Source organism: Caretta caretta, chromosome 8 (assembly GCF_965140235.1).
Source record: "Caretta caretta isolate rCarCar2 chromosome 8, rCarCar1.hap1, whole genome shotgun sequence".
Taxonomy (NCBI): Eukaryota; Metazoa; Chordata; order Testudines; family Cheloniidae; genus Caretta; species Caretta caretta.
The window spans coordinates 5,915,105-5,936,062 of record NC_134213.1 but is presented as its reverse complement, the minus strand read 5'-3'; the positions used below and the strand labels follow the sequence as shown (position 1 = coordinate 5,936,062).

General features: G+C 45.0%; 1 long non-coding RNA gene across 3 annotated transcripts in view; it reads left to right on the top strand.

Moving 5' to 3' along the window:
- Positions 1 to 20,958, top strand: part of LOC125641802 (uncharacterized) — a 172,115-nt gene that overhangs the window by 136,925 nt on the left and 14,232 nt on the right. For 2 of the 3 annotated variants that reach the window (XR_007358154.2, XR_007358156.2), the window contains exons 3-4: positions 16,859 to 16,992; positions 17,995 to 18,047. This is a non-coding gene — a long non-coding RNA (uncharacterized LOC125641802). Of the gene's footprint in view, positions 1 to 8,461; positions 13,407 to 16,858; positions 16,993 to 17,994; positions 18,048 to 20,958 lie in introns of those variants that run through there. The other variant, XR_007358155.2, reaches the window with a different exon arrangement.

Below are 20,958 nucleotides of genomic sequence, written 5' to 3'. Positions count from 1 at the left end.
GGCAGAAATGCAGAGTGTAGCTCAGGCTTAGAAGCAGGAGCAGAAGATATGAGGCTGTTAAGTACAGTAGAACAGGTATTGGGTATAACAGAGGCAAATTGAGTATGGAGAGGTGGCAGTGAGGTGCAGGTAGGATGAAAGGTTGCTGATAACATAGGCAAGAGACAGGTGTATAGTACAGGCACCGAGCATCCTGACGTAAGAATGACGATAGTGTCTCAAACCAATGGTCCATCTAGCCCAGTATCCTGTCTTCTGGCAGCGTCTGGTGCCAGATGCTTCGGAGGGAATGAACTGAAAAGGGCAATTTATTGAGTGATCCATCCCCTGTCATCCCGTCCCAGCTTCTAGCAGTCAGAGGTTTAGGGACACCCAGAGCATAGGGCTGCATTCCTGATCATCTTGTCTAATTGCCATCGATGGACCTATTCTCCACGGACTTATCTGATTCTTTTTTTAACCCAGTTATGCTTTTGGCCTTCACAACATCACCATCGCAATGAGTTCCACAGGTTGGTTGTGTGAAGAAGTACTTCCTTATGTTTGTTTTAAACCTACCTCTTATTAATTTAATTGGGTGACCCCTGGTTCATGTGTTATGTGAAGGGACAAATAACACTCCCTTATTCGCTTCCTCCACTCCATTCATGATTTTATAGATCTCTATCATGTCTCCCCTTAGTTGTCTCTTTTCTAAGCTGAACGGTCTTTTTAATCTTTCCTCATATGTTCCATATTCCTAATAATTTCTGTTGGCCTTTCTCTTACTTTTCGCTATTCTAATGTATTTTGGTGTGTTTTTTGAGATGGGGGGTGACCAGAACTGCACGCAGTGCCTGTGGGAATCACAAGCTTGCACTGCCATTAGTAATCCCTAATTAAATTACATTCTCAGATATCCAAGCCCAGCACTATTGTATTGACCAAAAGCCAACATCCGTGCATGTCTTTTAATGTCAGCTTGGAGTTGCTTTATATTAAAAATTGTATTTTGGGATATCATCCAGGCTGATGTCCATGCTGCCCAGTGGGGGGGAAGGGGGAATATAAGATTTGATGGAGAATGGAACTTGCTCCCTTGATGGCTGGGGGTTCCATGGAGTGTGCTGATCCCCAGGAGCCTTTCCCAAGCTGAGTTTGGTAACATGGGGGAATATGATAAGGTATTGCTCTCTCCAGGAACTTTATTTGCATAGTAATGGGATGCAGGAGGACTGCAGTGGCCCTGGAGCACTGCCATCATTACGATGTACTACCAGGGTTACATTTCCATAGCAAAAGCATGCATATTAAAAAGGTGGGCGACACCTCCTTGCATTCTCGAAATGAGTTGAGGAATTGGAAACAATGACGCTAAGGTTGTCTCCGAAGATGTACAGGAGGCGTCTACTTCACATTGTTTTTCATTCTTCCTTGTGTGTGCGAGGGAAGGGGGGCGGCTGTGGTTGTCGTGCGAGGGGCCGGGCTTCCACTGCGGTATTGTACTCAATATTCCAATCACCTTGCAAGTCAAGACGGCTCGTGGAGCTTGCAGTGGTGTCAGAGTGAAAAACGAGCAATGCTGTCATGCTTGGCCAGGCGGTAGCTGTCGGCTCCTGATTGAGTGCGGTGCTGCAGTGTGTTCCTTTTCGTATACAACACTTCGGTGCAGGGCTGTTTTTTTTTTATTTTAAAGTGAGAGATGAGATCTAACAATGATGGCTCTCCCGACCAGCGGCTATAACCTCCTGTCCTGGGTTCCTCCTGCGGGTCGCCAGTCATTTGCAAAGACGCAGAAGGGGAGCGGGCTTGGTTGGGTGGCGTGTGATGTGTTTTTTGTTCTCCCTCTCTTGTTTTCATTTACGGAGCGAGTTGGTAGAAGCAATTGCCTGTGGTGAAAGGTGGGTGGTGGGGGGGGGTGAGTGAGGGGTGAGATTTTTCTAGTGGGAGGCGTCGCCGCGGCAAGGGAGCGCTGACCCCTCTGGATGCTGTTCACCAAACCACAGTGAATCTTTTTCATGGTTACAGATGCATGAACTAGGCAATATTGCTGTGTCTCCATTCTCTCCGGGAGAATTCTGTGTGGGCGCGGTGGGACCCATCCGCTGGCCGCTGCATCAAAGCAACAGCAGGAGCAAGGCTGGTGTGCGAAAGTGAGAGAATGATCGTACTCGTTCAAGGCAACCAGAGTGGTGAGAAATGCTACACAGGCTTTTCCACACACAGCTCTGCCAAGCACTTCAGTTATGATCCACAACACCCATGGCGAGTCCAGCCCGGGTTTTTCACACAAACCTCTGCTGAGCAACCTCAGCCCTGGCCTGTGGTCCCCCTGATACTCTGATCCTGACTGCCAGTCACAGCTCTGTCAATGCATCTTACTCCTGCCGTGCAGCACCTTCTGCTTGTCCGGTGTTGTCCTCCTTCCCCTCCAAGGGAGAGAGAAGGAGGGAGTTACCCTCTTAGGCTGCCTCTCCCATTACTAAAGCCTCTGCCTCAGAATCCATATTGGTGGGGGTGACTATAATTACTACCCATCGGACATCTGTACAGTAGTCTGTTTGGAAGGAGGTGGTGGTCTCAGGCCACTTCCTCATGAACAAATCACACTGTAAACCCCCCAAAGAAGAAAAGAGTCTCCTGGAGCAGCTCTTCTTAGCCTCTTCCGCCTTGTGCAGACACGTCAAGTGTGCCTGTTTGTGCAGTGAGTTTGTGATACAACCATGCGCCCATCAGAATCTAGGAGGAAGAACCTACCAAACTTGTTTCCATCCATGCTAGGGCATCACCTTGGATGAGCACTGGCCAAAGCTAGCCCGTGAGGGTGATATCAGAGCTATGCACCAACTTCCAGTGGTGTCTGGCAGAACCTCCGCTGTGCAAAAAGAACAAAGCCCTCATGCCCAGAGCTGTAGGCTAAGTAGATTAAAGAAAGAAGGAGACATTTAGGCTATGTCCACATGACGCACCTTTTAGCGACACAGCTGTGTCGCTAAAAGCTGTACAGTGTACCCACTCTTTGTTGGCGAGAGAGAGCTCTCCCGCCGACAAAAAAAAAAAATTCGACCCCCAATGCGAGGCGGTAGCTTTGTCAGCAGGAGAGCTCTCCCACCGACAATGCGCTGTTCATACTGGTGCTTTTCCGTTGGTAAAACTTTTGTTGTTCGGGGGAGAGGGGTTTCACACCCCTGAATAACAAAAGTTTTACCGAGAAAGTCCAGTGTAGACAAAGCCTTAGTATTTCCCCTTCTATTTCCTTTTCCTTTCTGTAAAAGGTAAGGGATTTCCTCTTAAAATTTTGTAAGGAGATGTTTCTTAATTAAAAACTATAAAATATTTTAAAGTAATATTCACCCACAATTTATGGTGCCTATTCCTCATTTAAGCCTTAAACAAACAGCGGTACTTCAAAACAAACAGACAAACAAAGTGTCCTAACTAACTTGTGAAAGGACAGTAAGGGAACAAAACAAAACAGCAGATTTCAATGCAACTAACATCTGGGACCAAATTGTAAATGCCTTTAACAATATAGGACCGCATTCATGGATTCGTAGAAGTTCAGATATATGGATCGTGCTTCAGCTTGTAATTGTTATAGCATTGCTAATAATCTATTGCCAGATGAAAATTGCAATTCAAGAACAGCCAGCTAAAATAAATAACACAAAATCAAAACATTTCTTAACAAAATAAATAAATAAGTACACCCCCTTTTTGTCCTTTAAAAGCCAACAAAATCTCAAATAAAAATATAAACAAATAAAACAGGAATTAAATAAAGCTACCTCATGGAAAATAATAAAAACATAAATGTATTCAATAAATCCTATATTAACGAGTAATATGTAAATATGAGTCTAATTTAGTGTGGTCAATAAGACCTTTAAAAATACAAACAAAGCCTTCTTAAATATCCTGTTCAGTTTTAAAAATGTCCCTAACTTTCCCTAACTTAAATACAAAACAAAAAAGTCATCATCTACCAAACATAGTAACCCCCCCACAAATCCCTATCATATAATACATCATGTGGAAGCAATGCCCCTCTGCCATGTACATTGGTCAAACTGGACAGTCTCTACGTAAAAGAATAAATGGACACAAATCAGATGTCAACAATTATAACATTCATAAACCAGTCGGAGAACACTTCAATCTCTCTGGTCACGCGATTGCAGACATGAAAGTTGCGATATTACAACAGAAAAACTCCAAAACCAGACTCCAGCGAGAGACTGCTGAATTGGAATTCATTTGCAAATTGGATACAATTAACTTAGGCTTGAATAGAGACTGGGAGTGGTTAAGTCATTATGCAAGGTAACCTATTTCCCCTTGTTTTTTCCTACCCCACCCCCCCCACTGTTCCTCAGACGTTCTTGTTAAACCCTGGATTTGTGCTGGAAATGGCCCACCTTGATTATCATACACATTGTAAGGAGAGTGATCACTTTAGATAAGCTATTACCAGCAGGAGAGTGGGGTGGGGGGAGAGAAAACCTTTTGAAGTGATAAACACCCATTTTTTCATGGTCTGTGTGTATAAAACATCCTCACTGCATTTTCCACTTTATGCATCTGATGAAGTGAGCTGTAGCTCACGAAAGCTTATGCTCAAATAAATTGGTTAGTCTCTCAGGTGCCACAAGTACTCCTTTTCTTATTATATAATATGTTTATTAACAATAACAAAGTTATTAAAAGTATAATATAAAATTAGCATGTAATAACACATAATTATTATTAACATATACAAATGTTAATGAAAGTAAGTTGTCATCTTAAACATAAAGTATTAAAATGTAAGTCCTTGCTTTTGTTTATATATATGCAGTCAATTCATTGGCCTATCATATCCCCAACTAATCACTTAAATGTGGCATTTTGTACCTATGTAAATTTAAGGAACAGGGTTATTTTAAAACTCAAAAGTAGCTGCCGTCTTTGTCCGCTACAGCAAGCAATAATTGTCCACTTTCCTAGGTTTATAAAATAGCCTCTTGACCTGGCTGGTGGTCCTAAAATATCCTTACTGCTTTAACTTGTTCTCTCCCATTGCCTCCAGATGTGAATGTTGCATAGGTATGTTCTAGGGTGACTGTCTCTCCTTTTCTGTGTGGCTCTATAATGCCTTGCGGCCTGTGTCCAATCTCTCTATTATAATATGCTCTTGGGAATGAGAGCAGGCCTGGATTCACACATTTTGATCTCATGGGCATGCAAATACCATTGTGACTGGCACACAGGCAGGCTCTGTGCACGCTTGCATCTTTCGTAAAATTTCTCACTGTTGCATCATCAGCAGGGTAGCACTCCCCCTGGCAGCATCAGCAAGAGTGCTGGTGCAGACGGGCTCTCAGCAGGTTAGCCTCTGTGCCATCGAACTCTCCTCCGAACTCATCTAGGTGATGTAGTAAACCAACCATCTGCATTTTAATCACAACTCTTCCAGCTTCACTAGCAGAGGAGGACCTAGAGCCGCGATGGGAAACAATAGAAGTGTCAATATAGCCCTATATTAGAGACATAGGCCACACTTTTCTTGACTGTACATTGTGTTGTATTCTGGAAAAAAATGGACTCTTACTCATCTCCAGTTGAGGGGAAAAGTACAGCACTCTGGGGATTGCATACAAGTTGGCTTTGTATGGCATCGCAGACTCCTTTTGCTTCTTGCGCTACCTCTCATGGCTATAGTGATTTGCCTCTGCTCTTCTTTGCCACCTCAATCATTCCTGTCCTGGTGATTGCCTAGTTGCTTGTACTGCTCTACTGCATTTCCTATTTACTCCATTAGTGGTGGTCAAGTTGGCCGAAACATGAAAACACCACAAGATCAACCATCTATTAATCCTCATAGCCTCAAGTGGAGTTCAGCTCTCACTTAATAGCCATCTCCCTCCCGCTCCGTCCTAGAATCCGGACAAGAACTGCTCATAATAACATGTTTTCTAAAAGAGTATACCATGGTTGTGTAGGATAGGTTCACATGAACTTTGACCAAAACCTTTAACATTACTGACTGTGCGCTCCCTTAGTATGTTGCTGTTAGCGGGTCTGCCGAACCTCTCCACCACAAAGCGACATGTAGAGGAGTGACAACCAGAGAGACTCTTCCCTTTAGTGCATCTGGTATTGCCATTGTCTGAAGACCACAAAGGTCTCTAGGTGAATGTCGGCTTGGTCAGTGGGAAGATTTCACTTGTGGTGACTCCAGCCATGGGAGATCAGGGTGGGGAGTCTTTTAGTTCACCCTTGTGGTGACTGGCCACCTGTTGGCAAACAGGAGCCATAGATTTGTCCATATAGAACATTTCTCAAAACGGATTAATAGTTTTCTAAACTTAAAGTACATTTATTTTACTTGGAAAAGGAGAGAAACCATGACATTGTCATTCTGCAGATGTGACAGACTGCATTTGTGGCAACAGAGATAGTTAGACGTTTGTAGATGTCCCTCCTTGCAGGGTCCTAGAGCCCAGGCTCCAGCCTAAACCCAAACATCTGCACCACAATTAAACAGCCTCTTAGCTCAAACCCCTTAGCTTGGATCAGCTGGCACAGGCCAGCTGCAGGTTTTTAATTGCAGTGTAGATGTACCTTATGAGGTGCTCAGTTATCATGGTAATGGAGGCTAGATAAGGACCTAAGATGGCTGGAAGCATTAGTGGGTTTATCCTTGATACCCCTATAAGGTACATAAGTGGTACCTTCATTCTCCAGAGGGGGACCTGCACAGACTAAGTAACTTGTTCAAGGTCACAGAGGAAGTCTAAAGCTGAGCTGGGACTCAAATCCCCATCCTCTTGACTCCCAGTCCAGTGCTTCACCCACTAAACCATCCTTCCGGCCCATGTGCCCTGCATCCGATGAAGTGAGCTGTAGCTCACGAAAGCTTATGCACAAATAAATTTGTTAGTCTCTAAGGGGCCACAAGTCCTCCTTTTCTTTTTGTGAATACAGACTAACACGGCTGCTACTCTGAAACTTGTCTTTATTCTTTGTGAAAGGCACTTGGGGACAGGAAATGGCATCCAACAGCAGTCGCACTGGTGTTGTTGCTTCCATGTTAAATACACCGATTAGTTTAATTAGAGAGGGAAGGAAGTGGGAAGCAGTGCCTAACCCTCGAGCCTTGAATGAACACCAGAAGGTGACTCACGGGAGGGCAGAAACTGGGTGTCCAACCTCCAGGTTATCATGTGTGTAAAATGAGGAAAAGCTGCCAGGTGCACAGAGGATCTTGTGGGCATGGTTGGGGATAAAGATCAGGGATGGGGGTGTCTTCCACACAGGCAACAGCAGCTACTGGGGCTTATCTGACCTCTGACCCCCTAGCAACCAGGCTGTGCTTAGAAACCAAAGAGAGAGTTAAAAATAATATTGAAAAGCAACAACAGGAGGGAGCTGTAAAGCCACCAGAGGAGAGGGATTGGCTCTTTAGGCTTGGGGGTGGTGCCCGTTCTGAGCCCTCCCCACACCAAGCAAAAAGTTTTCCCCTTTTTGGTTTGTTTTTCTTAGTTCTTTTTTCCCCTCACAACAAACAAGTGAAGCGAACCAAAGAGACGAACCCAAATTAGTAACGAGCCAAGAGCATGCCCATGGGCAGCATGCAGCAGATGGAAGATTTGTGGGGGGAGGGGAGGGCATCAGTCAGCCGAGGAAGGACCCTTGTTCCCGAGCTAAATTCAGCCTCCTAAATGCAGGAGGGAGCATTGGTCGAGACTTTCCTAGGGATCTGCCCACCGCCCCTTCCCTGTGCTAATGCTGGCTTGGCCCGCACCCCTGTGCTTTGCTGGGCTCTGGTGACGGCACCGCTCCCAACCAGGCTCACACAGTGAGACTAACCAGGGAACCCAAGCGAGGCGGCCTACAGCAGGTCCCTGAAGGCAGGTCCCTGCAGAATACTTCCTTCCTGACAAAGAAGGTGAGCTGGGGTATGCATCCGAGCTGATTGATGTTGGTGGACGGCAATGTGATCTGGTGGCTCAGGCATGGAACTGTGAGCTAGGAAGTCTGGGGTTCAATTCCCGGCTCGGCCCTGCGCTTGCTGCATAATCTTGGGCAAATCCATTTTCAAAAGCACCTCTGTGACCTAGGCGCCCAAGTCCTACATCTGAAAGTGATTCGTGTCTTGAGAAGCCGAAGGCCCATTGACTTTCAGGGAGGGTTGGGGTAAAATTTCCTACAGCGCCTAAATGCCGTTAAAGCCTAAGCCCCGCTGCCAAAAATGACCGAGGATTTGTTAATGAGCTTCTATGCGGGAGGCCCTCTGTGAACTCAATGCACAAAAGTCGGCCTCTGGGGCATGCCAGGTATAGCTCTGGATCGGTGAAACCAGCTGCAAGTTGGTAACACCGTTGCCACTGTCTGGAGTAGGACGCTCTTTGTAACGGCTAGTTTATTTTAATGCCTGTGTTTGAACTGCGGTCGCCCCGCTCTGTTTTGTTTTTCTTTTCTTTTGAAACACTAGGCAGAGGCCAAGCTGTCCTTCGGCCAGGTCCAACTGCCCTGGGCTGGAATGATAAACAACATGCCCAGCACAGCTGACTGCAGGGACCGCTGCCCGTGAGTCTCCTTCCCATAAAGGGGCATGCCGCAACTTCTGCCATCACAGCCGATGTCAGCTGAGCATGCCGGCTCCAGGCTGAGGAGGGTTCTGGGAGCAAAACTGCCCTGATTCGAGTGATTCATGCCTGAATAATATCCTTTCACTTCCAGGGAAGGCAAGTGTGACGGGAGCATGCTCCATTTGCTGTGACAGGGAGATTCTGCTTCAGATGTGCAATGGTATTCAAATGGATGGCGGGGAGGCGAGGAGGGAGATCTGGTTTGGTTCCCAGTATGCCAGGGTGGTGGTAAATCAATAAGTAACCCCACCTGCCCAATTATCCGTTTCTATGTAGATCGTAACATACATTGATACATGTAGCCAGATACCGTGTTTGGATAATATACACATGCAGGGCTAAATTACACCTGCCCCTGCTTCATGGGGGCCTTGGGGGAGGAACCCCCATGCAGAATGCAGCATTCGGGTGGCTGCCAGTGCTCCTGGGCACAAAGGGGCAGTTTAAGCCGTGGTGGTGGCGATGCATCCTGTGTGGAATGCATGGTGTGACCCTTCTTCCCACCTGCGTAGCTTCACACTGGGACGTGCCTTGCTATATCTTCTTTAAAGGTGCCAGGGACACCTCCAGCCGTTCTCCGGGTACCCAGGAAGTGTTATGCCTTGGACTGCTGCTCATGCCATGTGCTTCTTCCAACTCTCCTGTATGGCGAACCTCACAGGGGTTGTTTTTTGGCCATTTATACCCTGCCTGCCTGCCTGTCTGTCTTCACGAGCATGAATGCATTTGCAAGGTGCCCTTGTATGTAGGTGTCAATGTGTATGCAAGTGACTCCCTGGGGCCTAGGATAGTGTGGTTTTTTTTTTTCTTTTTATGTGTCTAAATCGAAACAGATAAAACTCAAATATTGGAGCAAAGCGGCGTGGTGTGGTACAGACGTTTTGTTGGCATAAGCTTGGGATGGCTCTTGAGTGACAAAGCCACAAATGCGTTACACAGATATTCCAGGTGCGGGCCAATAAAACCATCATTCCTACCTCACCCCACAATCTGTTCTGCATGTGCCATATAGATTAGTAGAATCCATTTTAGAAATGTTCTGGAGAGAGCTAAAATTGGATTGATCCTTTTTTTTTTTTTTTTAAATAGGGCCTGAGCCAAAACCCACTGAGATCAATGGCAGTCTTTCGATTAACTTCAGTGGGCTTTGGATCAGGTCCATATTCTTCTTCTTGTAAAACCAAGCACCTCAGTCCCAGGATTCCCTCTGTTACAGGCCTCAGAGCGAGAGAGAAATTATGCCTAATACATTTTAGAACCTCTTTAAATGACCTCATGTGTTGTTTTTCCTATGCAGAATAAGGATGGGGTTTAAAATCCAATATCTTGAGGTCCTCTAATAGAAGCAAGTGCAGTATATTACTCTAAGAAGTTGGATAGCTTACCGCATGGTTCTGCAATTGATCAGATGGGCATCACCATCACTACCATGTTATATGTAATATATATAATAAATATCGCTTATTAATGGAGTACTCAGGCACTTCTGAAAATTGTACCCTGTTTCCTCAAGATCTGGCAATCTATGGGCATTATCCAGGAAATACTTTTTCATGTGAATAGTGAATGATGTTAAAGTCACCCTGTTCACGTAAGGACGTGTTTGCAGGATCAGTCCCTAAAATGAGACCATAATAATGACAAGAGGAAGTAGCAAAATTTGGGGACTAGTGGAGGTAATAGGAAAGGGAGGATGAGTTTGACAACAAATACCGTGAGATAGTGTTGCTGATTGATGCACATGTCTTGAGATTGCTGTGTGTTAGTTTCCCCCCCTTCTTATTTAGAGTGAGGTTTCATGGAAGAAGTCTGTTTTGAGGTGGAATTGAAAGACTAGAAAGTGGAGGCATGGTATGTATATAGCCTTTTCTATGTCATTAATGTAACCAAAGTCCATATCAGATGGGCAGATTAGTCAAATCAGATTATTCTTATCACAAGATTTAAAAAAATACATTTTGGGCTATATTTTATATTTTTCAGGGTTTTTTTGAGCCTTTCAGGGACACTGCGGTCACATTCTTAAGCTTTTCTCTGTAACCATAAGGGCTAGAAACATTTTTTTTGAACTAAAATCTTAGACAGTCTCACAATCACATGACTCCAGGAGCTGGGGCGTTAAGTACAAAACCAAATATTTAATCACTTCCCTGCCACTGCAGGGGCTTGGGCACTTGTGCACCTTGGTCCCTCCTGTTCTCTCTCTGCCTGTGGCACACAATAGTTTAGTCTCCTGAGGCTTTCATACTTTGATCAGGTTCGAGTTGTTGGCTTGGTGTGTGGGTGCTGAGTGGAGTTTGGTGGTCTGTGATATACAGGCTGGACTGGATGATCTGTTGTTCCCTTCTGGTCTTAAACTCTATGACTCAAAATATCGCAGTGAAATTGTAGGGAGTTGGCGGCACTGGGATATGGAAAGCTGGGCCCTTCTCTACATAACCCACTGCCTTCCCAGCCGTTTGAAACCCAGCCTGGAGTGGCAACACGGCAGGGTATGTGGTATCTGGATACTGCCATTCTGCTGGAGAGGTGCTATTCGGAGCACTCTCAATTCAAGATAGCTCCAGCTGCTAGGGCTGCGAACTGCGCCCTCTCATGCACACTTCCACCGACATTGTTTCCACTGTGACAACTGCCTTCCCCGCCCTCCAAGGAGCTGTGAGGGAGCAGGGAGGAAAAATCTCATTTTCTTTGGCACAGGATCCAATTATGCTGGGTCACAAATTCTTCCAATTCTTACACTCATTTTCACCAGAGAAAATGGCAAATTTTCACTAGTGAATTCCCAGGAAGACTGTTTTCTCATGCAAACTGATATTGGTTCCCTGAGAAAAGGGAACTTGATTTAAATTATTATAATTGCTGGCGTAGTCTTCAGGCCGTTCTCGATATTTCCCAGCCCCCTTCTCATCTTTACTGGACAGAAAGACTATTATTATCGTCTTCCCGAATGAAAGGGAAACATTTAGCTTCAAATATATGGCCCTGGCGCTGCACAGGAGATGTTTGAATTTATTTCACACTAGTGGGATGTGGATGAAAGCTTCGGGCCAGCTGAATTCAGCTTGTCACCTTCTTTCTCCTTCGGGGAGCTTTTTGTCTTTTGCTGTCATCTTAGAATTTCTCCCTGAGTCAGCCATGCTGGGCAGGGAAATTGGTGTGTCTTGGACATAGCTATGTCTTGAAGAATTGACAAGGACAAGAAGAATTAGCAAGAGTGGAGAAGGGAGGGGGAAACCAGCTGCTATATCCAAAGGTATGTTGCTGTTGCAGGACAAAGCTGTCTGCCTTAAAGAAAGTATTCCCCCTCAGCATGGATTACGGTGATGCCGCATACAAATACACAGGTAGATCCATCACCCTAGGAGCAAAATGGGAGGAGAGAAGTGCTAGGAGCTAGAGGATGCACCAGAATTTTGCTGGGACACTACAAATGTTTGCAGAACTAGCAGGACTTCATGTAAGGATAAATGATATATTCACAAAAGGAGTGAAGTTCTTCAAACTATAATGTGAAATGCACAGATTCCAAGGCCAGAAGGGACCATTGTGATTCTGTAGTTTCTCCTCCCATGTAACAAAGGTCATAGAACTCCACCAAAATAACTCCTAGAGCAGAACTTTTAGACAAACATCCGATTTTGATTTAAAAATTGTCAGTGATGGAGAATCTACCACAACCTTGGTAAATTATTCCAATACTTAATTACTCTCACCATTAAAAATGTATGCCTTATGTCCAGTCTGAATTTGTCTAGCTTCAACTTCCAGCCACTGGATCATGTTATACCTTTCTCTGCTAGACTGAAGAACTCAGTGTTAAATATTTGTTCCCCTTGAAGATTGATTCCCAGGCTCTCCTCTCCCCACTAGCCCTTCATTGCCAGCACATCTTACAACGTCAGGTCTCTCTGATACAATAAGAACTCTGCAAATAATGTTTATTTTTCAGTTCACTGGCAGTTCTGAAAAATTGGACAAAAAATTCAGGGAACATAAAAATTGAAAAACAAAATTGGAGTCCAATAAAATGTTTTGTTCCACCTGAGATGAAATATTTCATTTCAGAGCTTTTAAAAACTTTTAAAAATAAAAGTAAATGGAAAACCAGAAAATTATTTCTGATTTTAAAAAAATGGACACATTTCATTTTGAAAATAATGAAATGAAACAGGTTAATTTTTACAGATTTTTTTTTCCAACCGAAACAAATTGGAGACATTGACACCAGTTCATGAAAAGTTTTGGTTGACCTAAATCTGCATTTTTGTTGAAAAAGAGTTTCAGGTGAAAAATGTTACCCAGCTCTAGATACAATTCATTAAAGGTGGGTTTTAAACAGCTATTTCCCACCCCCTGATGAAATATGGGGGGAGAGAAGGGCAAAAGGAAGGAGCATGGGGCTGGGAACCAGCAACAGCCTAAATTCTAGTCCCAAATCTGCTATGGACTTACCGCTTGGCATCAGGCAGGTCACAAATGCAATATATAACCATGATATTGGGGAACTATTTTGTGTTTTCTCGAGAGACTACAGGTTTCCGGAGTTGTCCACAGTCTGATTGGCTGCCTTTCTCCAGGAGGGTGTGAAATAGGGAAGGGGAGCCAATCCGAGCTCCTGCATGTGATGTGGGACAGCCTGGACCTTCAGCAAGGGGACCAGTTAGAGTGCCCTCCTGCTCCACTCCCAGAGAGTGCTGCTGTGTGCTGAGATCTGACTGGAGAGCAGCTGCCTTCCCCAGGCTTGGGAGGAGATTGTCAGGGCATTACTGCTCACCCCTTAGGCTCCCAAAGGTGAGGGGATGGGTTTTGCAATGGAGTTGGTTTGAATGGGGAGGGATAGTTTGGCAATGAAGTTGGCTGGAGGAGGATCCTCCCACCCCCAGTGAATTTGGTGGTGGGTTGGGTATTTTGGTTTATTTTTCTCAGTGAAGTTGGATGATATTAGGGTTCTTTGCAGTGAAGTTGGGTTAGGGGGAGAATGGGTTCCCACCCTCCTTCCCAATGAAGTTGGTTTGCAGGGGTTGGGATAGAATGCTGATGTTGGGATGGGCAAGAAAGATGAAATGCTGGAGTCCCTCTCTCTCTCCACTTCCTTGCACGCTACCTCCCATTCTCTTCATTTCTATGCAGAGTTATGCAAATTTTTTGGAGAACTGAAATCTACTGGGCTTTGCTCTGAGGACATTGGCATGTATGACAGCTGTGTTTACTTGAAACAACTGGCCCCAACATCTCATGCCATCAGCTCAGAGAGGCTGTGGTTAGCCATCAGGAGCTGAAGCTTGTTGGAAATGTATATTTCCCTAAATACAATAAGGGCTGTGGCGATGATGTCATGAAGGGTTAAGATTTTCCATGCATGTAATAAACCTAGTGAAAGAAGTTATTTCTTCTTTGCTCATTTACTGGAATGTTGTTAATTTTTAAGGATAAAATCATATGGTAGAACTCATTAATTTCTTAAATTTTACTTATTTACACCTAAAATATGCCTTCCTCGGATGGATGGGTCCTCTGGTAAATGAACAGTGCTGCTTATAGTGTCCGCGGTGGTCTCTAGAGTGGCCTTTGTAGTTAATTCTGTTGCCTTTCATGGTGCCTCTTGGCCGCATTGGGAGTGACTTTATGTAATGCACAAATAAGACGAAAAAAATGCACGGTCAATACCAAAGTTCTGTAATATGAATGTTGACCTCTTGCTATCTTTGTTCTTCCAACACCTCTCTCAGGACCCCTATCTAATCTCCAGGACATGTTCCGTCTCTAGCCTCTTAGCTCCCCACTTTCTTTCTACTTTACTCCTGGTTTTCAGCATGATGCTCATTATATGGAAGTATCAGAGGGGTAGCCGTATTAGTCTGGATCTGTAAAAGCAGCCAAGAGTCCTGTGGCACCTTATAGACCATGCTCCAATACAGCTGTTAGTCTATAAGCTGCCACAGGACTCTCATAGAAAGACTCCTAGCCCCAGCTGAAGCCCGGTAGAAGGTTAGCAGTCCCTGCGTGAGGTTTCCCTGGACAGCTCAGCCGAGGCACCTCAATCCAGTCTGATTTGCAGCACCCTTGTTGTCAGAGGTCACATCTGTGCTACACGCTAGGGCCGTGATGCCCCTGCTTGCACACACATCCTCATGCTAGTTCTCGTTGAGCTAGTGCGAGCATAAATAGCAGCATTGCCAATGTCTAACAGTGGCACAGCTGCAAACCGGCCTGAAAGTGCCAAGCCAGGCCCTGCTGCCACTGCCTATGTTGCCGTGGCTACGCTGCCATTTATACTCACAGCAGCTCTACAGGAACCAGTGCAAACATGGGTAAGCACGCAAGGGAATCGCAGCTACTGAGGACGTAGCAACAGGTTTGGGTGCATACAACCTTCCTAGTTCACCTCAACCCACACTTCTTGCTACTCTAATCTGGAAGCCCCGCACAGCACTGCCAGTACGCCACTGTCCCTCCTGGTCCCTCTGCCACCAGGTAGGCATTTCTGTAGGGGGCAAAACCAGGGCTACAGTCTCATTAAACATTTCTCTTCTTTCCCTGAGTATTAGAGTAGCCCCTCTCTCTTCTCTTCTGTCACTTCTGCTCCTCCTCAGCTGATGATGCCAGAGTCACTGATCGTTACCTGTTAGGTTCGCTCCCTCTGGGACGCCTGGCATTGGCCACTGTTGGAAGACAGGATACTGGGCTGAATGGACCTTTGGTCTGACCCGGTATGGCCATTGGCCACCAAACAGTGAAATAATAGCATCTGAGCCGTTTGGTGAAGCCTTTGGCGCTTAAATTATTCTGTACATGAATCCCACTCTCCAGCAGGGGTACTTGAATGCGTCAGAAGTTCACTCATGGTCTACTTTCCCCCTGCCCCCTTCTTTTTTGTTTTGTTTTACGCTCAGGAATGCAGCAGGCACCAGCTTGAGCCAGACAATGTGCAAGAAGGTGCAGTGCAAGCCTCCCTCGTGTAGATCTGTCACTGCATCTCAGATTTGACCTCCTACTCCTGTGCAGATGTCTTTGTGCAGCTCAGGCATGTGACCTATGGCACGTCCTGCTTTTCCACCTCAGGGCTCCTGTATTGCTCTGCCAGTGCACTTCAGTTTTGACCAGCAACACTTTCTGCTATTCTAGCCCTGAAGAGGGCAGGGGCTAGTCCTGCTCTTCTTTACTCACACTCACGCAAATTCTGTGGGAGCTTGTCCTAAGGCAAATACGATTTAGCCCCGAGCATCTGCTCAGCAGGGACTTCTGACTGGGCCGTGCTGAACCTTGTGGTTATGAGCCGACTCGGTTGGGATTATGTAATTCATTTTACTCCTGACATCAGCCAAAATGTAGCCTCTAGACCCCAGTGACTCCTGGTGCCACCTCGCCCTGAAACACCTGTTACCAATGCTGACTGGCGTTTGGTTCTGAGACAAGCAACTAATGAATAAAAAAGGTATGTCCTATTATGGGATATTATACAAGGACACTCTGATGCTCTCCAAGTGCTGAACAAACACTGTTCACACTTCATAACCCCCTTGTGATAGAGGTTAGTATTAGTATCCTTATTTTGCAGAAGGGGAGACTGAGACATAAACAGAAGAGTGATGTGACCAAGGCTGTGAAGCAAGTCAGTGGCTAAGCAGAGATTAGAACTCTGGACCTTCTGGTATCTCCCCTCTGAGGCATGCAGCGTGTCTGCATATCTTCACACAGTCCCAGCCTTCAGCTTGTTTCTGTTCTCGAGCCACTCTTTTCCCCGCATCTCCAGTCATTTTTTTCACAGCTCTTTCTGAGTTCATCATTGCTCTTGAGCTATTTAGCGGCAGGGTTCTGCGTGCCAGGAAAGCTTATTCCTGAGGTAGATTCCTGACCATTTGCCAAGTCTCGCATTCTCTCTCAGGCACACAGATAAAATGTTAATAAGGGCAAATGCGTTTAACATAAAGGGTGAAACATTGTGTACCAAACGGAGCTTTTGGCAATTGATTTGTCATAGCTGTCCATCGAGTAGGAATTGCTCTCTCCTTCCCATCCTCTCCTCACCGACCCAAAGAAGAACTGACTGTAGTCTTCAGTGCTTGGCAGGGATATTGCTCGGATCCACTTCATAGTAACGTTAGATTAAAGGTGAGCTGCAATGCAAAAACTGAAGCTCTCTGAGTCAATTTGAATCCATCAGAAAGGAGCAACAATGTTTTATTTTAAAAGAAAATCTACTGCTTGACTTGTAAGTCCTATTTTCTTTCTTTGTGTTGGAGGATTATTGCAAGGTCTTTGGAGGACCTTGACAGTGACATCACAACAGACTGAAATCTGCACCATCGATGGCTCAGATCCTGTATTTGGGTTCAGGTCTGGACCCCCGCTGAACTTGAAAGGACTTTATGCAAGGGTAAGGGTCTGCCCATGGATCTGATTGCAGGATCAGGGTCTCCAGTTGAACATCCTCCCCCCAGCTCAGTTTAGGACAGGAAAACCCACAGCTCAGGTGAAACTGCCAAAGTCCTCCAGCAAAAAGGAAGAAGTCAGGATCTGATCTATCATCAAAATGGGAGGGGAATATTTTTAAATAAATCTTTATGGGACTGTATTTATTTGCATGTCAGAAAACACTTATTTATTTAGGGTTTTTTTGGCTTTACTATTCTCATTTAAGGGAATTCCAGCTTGGGACCCTTTTGGGTGAAAATCATTCTCCTTTTAAAAGTCCACAGAAGGGAGCCACAGAAGGGAGTCCACAGAACTTATCCTAGATAAGTTCCAGATGTGATTTTATCTTCCTTCTGGCAGTTCACCCAAGTCTTTTATTTAGTCACAAACACTCTTCCTCCAACACCAGACTGGGACAAAGTTATGTGAAGGCAATAGATAGAAAATGCTGCAATTGGGGGCAGGGGAAGGCAGCATGGGTCTGATTCTCCACTCGCTCACACTAGCTTTACCCTGGTGTAACTGCACTGACTCCGATGTAGTTGTCACCAGCGTGAATGAGTGAGTGAGAGAGAGGAATCAGGCCCCGTGAGTTATAACCCAAGATGCAGAGCTGATTGCAGATAGACAGAGATATGTTTTGACACATCTACCTGGAGCTGTGTCTTGCAGGCATGGTAAAGCCAGATGAGCCCAAGCTGTGATCAGCTGCAGTGACACTAGCCAGATAATGGGCTCCTTTTGGAGAATAGCAGAGAATTTGTTTTAAAGGCTCACATTCTTGACCAGTTTTGAGGGATAATTATTTTGCTGATGAAACCAGGATACTATCAACAGGGAAGACAGTATGCAAAGTTTTTTGAACACTCAATAAAGCTATTATTGGGCTTATTAATAAACTCCTTGTGGGTTTACATTTAAATCGATACTCTTTATTAATAAATTTATTCTTGTTTTATGACAGAGCCATCTCAGCTGTATATTAAAGTGAGGGACCTCAGCTAAACTAACAGGCTGGTGAGTGCACTTTGGAGGCAGTGAATGTAATAATTTGTGTGAGTGCCCAGGGAGAGGAACTGGACACCGCAGAGAGACCCCCTGGGGAACTTGGGGATTGGGGTTCATGGATTGTACCTGAAACACAAAGTTAAGACTGGCACAGTCTCAAGGAGTTTGCTGGTGAAGGGGACAAACTGGTGCGGCAGGGAGCTGTCTCACAGTCTAAGCTCCAGCAAAGCTCTCTCTTGTTAAGGCAGAAAGGGAACACAGAACGGTTCTGGGTTCTTAGAAGAGAGCGTCACACCTGTAAAAATTTGTAGAGTTGGTCAGGAATGTTCCTTTGGAATGATTTTCTAATGGAAAATGCCTTTTTTGCAAAATCAACATTTTTCTGCTGGAAAATTTCAATTCTGCTGGAAAATTTTGATTTTCCAAACAATGGCTTCCTGTCTGCCTGCAGCAGAAAGTAAAATTGACAAGAATCTTCCAGGCAGGCAGGTAGCCAGCCAAACATTCCGGTTTCCTGAAATGATTTTTTTCTGGAAACCTCCATGAAAAAAAATCACTTTTTTGACTTTTCACCCCAATTTGGGATGACATTTTTTTCAAAAACATGACATTTTTCCCAGGAGGGGATTCCCTTTTTCCAGCCAAGCTTATAAAATGTGTTAATATTGTATAAAGAAAAGGAGTACTTGTGGCACCTTAGAGACTAACCAATTTACTTGAGCATAAGCTTTCGTGAGCTACAGCTCACTTCATCGGATGCATCTCGGATGCTGTAGCTCACGAAAGCTTATGCTCAAATAAATTGGTTAGACTCTAAGGTGCCTCAAGTCCTCCTTTTCTTTTTGCAAATACAGACTAACACGGCTGTTACTCTGAAACTTAATATTCTATGTCATTCTGGTTATGGGCTCGTGTTTTTTGCAAGAATGTTTTGGTGTAGCTCTCACTAGAGCACATCTGGGATGGATGAGGAAGGGAAGAGGGGATTGCTCACCTATCAGTTTCCACTTAGGAGTTGTTAAGGGACAATGCCAGAACCAGTAGCTCTGAGTCTATTGTTTGATCAGAAAGGGATGAGGAGACCTGAACTTGGAAAAGCCTCCTGGAGAACAAAGAACGCTTGCCAGGTTCAAAGGCATAATCTCTCTGGGGTGCATAGAGGAACCAGACTATGATGCATTCAGGACCACATAGGTGTGTCTGAAGAAGCTAAGCCTCCCAAGGTCACCATTATGGCATGGTAGCACTTTGGTTGATACAGACTGTTTGTTATTTACAGATTCATTGACTTTAAGGCCAGAAGGGACCATCTAGTCTGGCCTCCTGCACATTGCAGGCCACAAAACCTCCCCCATCTAACCACTCCTGCAATAGTCCAATAACCTCTGGATGAATTACTGAAGTTATAGATTCATGGAAGATAGGTCCAGCAATAGGTATTAGCCAGGATGGGCAGGAATGGTGTCCCTAGCCTCTGTTTGCCAGAAGCTGGGATTGGGTGACAGTATATGGATCATAAACTCATAGATATTAAGGTCAGAAGGGACCATTATGATCATCTAATCTGACCTCCTGCACAATGCAGGCCACAGACTCTCACCCACCCACTCCTGCAATAAACCTCTCACCTATGTCTGAGCTACTGAAGTCCTCAGATCATGGTTTAAAGACTTCAAGTGCAGAGAATCCTCCAGCAAGTGACCCGTGCCCCATACTACAGAGGAAGATGAACCCCCCCCCAGGGACTCTGCCGACCTGACCTGTGGGAATATTCCTTCCAGACCCCAAATATGGCGATCAGTTAGACACTGAGTCTGTGGGTGAGACCCACCAGTCAGCCAACTGGGAGAAAATTCTCTGTAGTTAACTCAGAACCCTCTCCATCTAATGTCCCATCTCCAGCCATTATTTTAAAATCCTTTTTTCTTGAATGCCTTTTCCAGCTGCTGACTACAAATACTTTGTTTTAAGAAAGCTGTTTAGTGACTAGGCAGAGCTATGCAAATAACTGGTTCTTTTTTGGTTCACTGGCAATTCTGAAAAATATAAAACAAATATTGGGGTCAACCCCAACATTTCTTTTAAACATTTTTGACAAATTGAAAGGTTTTTAAAAAAGTGCATTGGGTTGAATGGAACAATTCCTTTCATATTGATTTTGAGAATTTGTAAAGGTTTTAAATCATTTTAAACAACTCCGAAGGACATTTTGAAATGGAAAATCATTTCAAATTGAGAAATCAAAATGTTTCAACCTTTTTACCCCAACACAAGCAATTTGGCAAAACCAACACGAATTCACAAAATGTCTGTGTTGCTCAATCTGTGTTTTTCACAGAAAAAAATGCCTTGCCACAAAATTTCACCCAGATCTATGAATATGTAACTGGTCTCTGGCTTCTGAAGGGAGGAAATGCAGGTGCCAGAAATAGTCAGACCTCCCAGGTGATAAGCGGCTGGTATGCACAGGATAGCTTCTTCAGACACCCTGCAGGTTCTTGTGTCTGAGCAGGAGGGGTGGAAGCTCCCTGCGAATGTGGGGCAGAGGGCTAGGAGGGGGAGAGAGGCAAGGTACATAAGTTTACAGGGGGTGGAGCCCCTGCTGTATTTCCTTTGGGGGGGGGCGCGAGCCCCCCTACCTTCTTGGTTCCACCACTCCTGTGTCTGTACTCAGTCGGGTTTCTCCCCTGAACCCCTATGACAATAAGCTCAGAGGAAACTGAGTACCCATGGGGTGGCTACCTTACAGCCCTGTATGCTCTCTCCAGGGTAGGTGGCTGAATTCCCCTTCTCCCCAGCCCAACTCCTTTGGAGTGCTCCTGCCTTGTGGATTGTATATTTTGTGTGTGTGTGTGTGTGTGTGTGTGTGTGTGTGTGTGTGTGGAGGGGTGGGGAATATCCCTCCAGAAAGAATATAGGA